Below are 4,714 nucleotides of genomic sequence, written 5' to 3'. Positions count from 1 at the left end.
ATGTGCCCTGGTGGGAGTGTTCGACAGTTTTTATTAGGCATCTACCATCCATCTCTCCTTTATTTATTCTCTATAGAGCTCTATATATGTTCAAGTTGCTATATGTCTCATATATGACTCAAGGAAAGGTGAGTTTATCACCTAATCCATGTATAAATTTTGATCGGCCCAAGCCAGCAGCCCACGTTTTTTTCTGGATGACTGATATGGTTCAGAGGTGACCTCATTTGGTCTAAGTGGGAAGTCTCAGTCTATGCTTGTTGACTGGCTTGTTTCTCACTCTGTGTGACTGTCTCTCTCTTTTCTGCAAGAAGTAGGTAAGCAACAAACTACATAGCCATGAGTATCAATAGCAGCCATACTGTCACCACCAGGCAATCAGCATTACAATGAAATAAATACTGAGGAAGGCAAAATGAGACAGGAAAAAAACGTGAGTCTGTGGCAAATTATTAAGTCAAATCTAACTCTTAAGTTTCAGTTACCGACATAATAAACTTGCTTCTCTCTTGTGAATCTAAACTACAATTTGTGGAAATTGGTGCTAGTCCATGAAAGGCTCTTGGGGAGAAAGAGATAAGATGTGGGCAACTACGTTGCTTCATGTTCAAGGTGAGTAGGCAAAGTGTTCAAGAGAGCACAGAGCAGAGGGCCCGTAAGAGATGGAGCTATTTGCCTAGGTTCCGACTGCAAAATTTTTATTTCTCATTTAATTGAGGGTCCAAGGGCCTTCATCACCTGTGCCTGGATTCTCTGAGCTCTCTGTAACCTTACCACAAATTGTCCTTTGTTTTGGCCAGCTTGAATGGGTTTCTGATCCTTGCTGCCAAACCTTATTCTATTGAGGGAGGCATAAAGGAGTAGCTTGGACTAAGAGAACTCTGAAGTCCTGTTCATGAATCTAGTCTCTACCCTGAAGTTAACTCGAGATCAACTAACCACTTTCTTGTGGGAACTGTCTTTGTCCACTCTTCATCTTTTTCTTCTATTCGTTTTTTAGAGCATATAATTAAGTGTTGTATGAATCCTCACCTTGTCATTCATTTTGAGGTTTCCCCTTTGATTGGATTTTCCCCCGAATCATCAGCCTCTTCTGTGCCTGCCTCTTTTATCTCTCTGCTGCCCTATCTTAGCATCCTTTCCCCAATAACTTTATGAATGAAAACTTAATCATTCTTGCACTCAAGATGACCCCTGAAGACTGACACATTTCTAAGAATCCCTTTAAGTACAGCTATCTCAATCAGTTTCCCAACATTATTAAGGACTCAGGTTCTGGGTTTGAATCCCAGTTCCATCAATTATTAGACATGAAACCATGGAAGTTACTTAAGCTTTCTGAACCTTAGTCTCTTCACATCTAAAATGAAGTTAAATCAGATCATGCATGTACTTACTTAGCACGTTTCCTTGGATATAATAGGCACTTAGTAAATGTCATCATTGTCACCATTATCATCATCATTCTTAGCTCAGTGTGCCCTTGCCCTGCTCCTAATGCTGACTCACAGGTTACAATGCAGCTCAATCACTGCTTCCTCCAGGAAGCCTTCCTTGGCCTTCTTACTTCTTCATTATTAAAATGACTATAATATTTAACATCCAAAATGATACTTTATGTGTTTTTATATGTATGTAAAAATATTTTATAGTTTATATGTATATGCTTTCTCACAAATGTAAGTAATGCAACCCACCTGGGAGTCATCCAGATGGATGCCTAGAATCAAAGGATCCTTAGCTCATAGTTTAAGAGCTTCAAAAATATCCATAAGGAGAGCTTGTTCTGTCCTGAGGTAACCATTTCCTAGATGGATAACTCACAGATATATCCCCTCACCTTTTACTGAGCTCAAGTCCACTTTTCAACAACTTACACAGTTGCTAGTTCAAATTCTCAAACCATTCAAGATAAGTCCTGTCCTTTACCCTCCTCACATCCCTCCAGACACTTGAAGCTAATGATCTTATCTCCATTTATTCTTCCTTTGAACCTGAGCAATGCCACCAGCTCTATCAGATTGCAGCAGAAATCATTAGAATGGCTAGGGAATTGTAACAGGGATGATTTCAGGCAAAGACAGACTCTCTTCAGCAGGGGAGACGGAGAGTGCTAAGTGCAACTTGATGTGGCAGAGGAATCTAAATGAAATGTCGTAGGACATATAATTGGGTGTTCCTTGCTACCTGATTCTACTGCCTACCCGGAAGGGGACAGTAAATGGAATTAGCAGTCTAAATTTAGAGAAGATCAAAGGAAATCCTTCTCTACACAATGTGCCATTATCCACTACTGCAGGATATTACTGAGGCAAATTAAAGCAAGGAGAACTTGGAAAAGGATTAGGTGCTCTTATGAATAAGAACAGCTTGTGCAGTTACCAGCAAGGATAGCAATTACATGGCCAGTTAGTCTTCTGGTGTCAGGGTGAGCACTGAGCTCAACCTGGGGTCAGAGAAAGAAGTGCCTGCAGAATAGTGTGGCAGCATCCAGTTTCCTAGGTGCATTATTGGGTTTTCCTTGGACTAATTCCTCCGAAGAACCTAAAGGAAAACACTTCAGCTGGCAAAGTGCGAATTGCTTCACTTTGGCTTTTGGATTTGGGTCAGAAAGAGAAATGGCCCCCGCGGAATCTCCCTGTAAAGAGACATCAAAATTTGGAAACAACAATTTAAAAAGAGTAGAGTGGGAAAGCTAGCATGCTAGTCATCTGAAGACCTGGGCTTATGGTCCTCTTTCGTATTAGCCGACTGACTTGCAGAGGTCACCTGCCGTTGTGGCCCCGGTTTTCTCTTACATATAATGGCGGCGTTTCCTAGGCTTGTCTGAGAAAGATGGAATCCCAGTTCCTCAGGCCTCATAGCCTGGATGGGCATAAGCAAGAATAAAATGATTTTAAATGTGATTGAGAATCAAGGCCCAAGTCTATATAAAGCACATGAAGGCAGCACAAATGTTTTTGCCCCAGTCTTCTGTGGGAAAACATCTGACCCTCACATATGTAACTCTGGGACCCATGTGTCCCCATTGTTGACAATCACTTCACCATCTTCACATGCCATGGGGGCACTTAGCTAGCCTTTTGCTCCAGAAGCTCCTGTAACAAATCTTTTCTCAAGTCTCTAAAACATGAGATGTCCACCCTTAGATTCATACAAAGTCCATGTGTGAAACATTTTCTGTTTGACTCACTCAGGCAAGTTCCCTCATTGTGAGAGAGAAGGACAATGTGTACCTAAGAGTAAAAGGTCAGGGACTGGGGACAAGCTTTTAGCTTCATGTACTTCCTTCCTTTCGTTTTGCCTTCCTCTTCAAATGACCACAAGAATACAACAATGGAAAAGATCCATTCTATAATGTAAATGAGATTGTACCTATTAAAAAATAATGGGGATCTTTTGAAAGAAAAAATACAGAGAACACCAGAATGAGAGATAGATAAACTTACCCATGATTACTTCTAATGAAGAATGTACTGGCTTAGGAAATAAGTAAATCTCAGGGGACATCCACCTGCCTATATGTTCTCTAATTTATAAAGGGACTAGAAGAAAAGAGTGATTAACAAATGACAAAGTTTTATACTAGCAGTGTATCTGGGAAGCACCCGCATGGCACATTGGTGCTTATTTTATGTTCTAACCAAAGAATAGGGGCACAGTAGTAGCAATCACCCCTCAAAGACCTTTCCTCTGGTAGAGATATGCTGCCCAGTTAATGCTGGGCTCCCACAGCAAACCCAGAGAAGGAATCTCTGATCATGCGAAAGTTCTCTGGCTCCACCACCACCCAGCAACTTCTCCCTGCACAGGCTGACGGGTCTCCCAATTGTCAAGTAAAACTACAGGTTGAGAGACCTGTAGTTGATTTGGTTTGGTTTATTTTTTTCATCTGGAAGATTGGAAGATTCAGTTGGAAGATTCAAATGCAGAACCCATGCAGTCCCAGAGAGCTACTGTCAAGTAGGTGGGCACGAGACTCACTTCAGAAAGACTAGAAAAGAGAGGAGTTTCTAAAATGAAAAGCTACCATGGTTCACATGAAAAAGAACAAACTAGAGATACAGAAAAAACTGTCTTCTCCATTTTATATGTTGTTTCAGATGTACGCCCTCGAAATAGATGGCTCTAAAAAGAAGGAATATAGGCAGTTAATAATATATGCAAAGTGGGAAGGAGATGAAACTGTGGACACAAGAAGTTTTATCTCTTATACTCGGCTCAAAAACATTACCAAGTAAGACATCATCCAATTAATTCGAAGCTAACATACTCCGATAATAAAAACTAATGAAGATATCAAAAAATAAACACTTCTAAGTATCAATCCCACCTGCCGATAAAATGTAGAAATACTAAATTAATTGAAAATAAACCTAATCTAAAGTAATTTTAAAAGAATAATACCATGAACACAGAGAGATTATTTAGGCATGCAACAACAGTACAATATTAGAAAACTTATTCGTGTAATTTGTCAATAAATAGATCAAAGAAGAAATAACATTATCTGAGTTGAGGCCGAAGTCAATTGACAAAATTCAACACACATTATAGCTAAAAACTCTTGCTAATTTATGAAAAGAATACCACTACCTTAACCTGGAAAGATGAATGTTATTTAAAATCAACGGTCAACACTGCACTGAAGATACAATCCCAAGTAAAATCTGAAAAAAGAAAATAATGCTATCACCGCAAGGTTCTGGGAATT

This window comes from Pteropus vampyrus, unplaced genomic scaffold (genome assembly GCF_000151845.1).
Source record: "Pteropus vampyrus isolate Shadow unplaced genomic scaffold, Pvam_2.0 Scaffold30, whole genome shotgun sequence".
In the NCBI taxonomy this organism is placed as follows: Eukaryota; Metazoa; Chordata; class Mammalia; order Chiroptera; family Pteropodidae; genus Pteropus; species Pteropus vampyrus.
The sequence above is the reverse complement of the archived record's forward strand: the minus strand, read 5'-3'. Positions refer to the sequence as shown.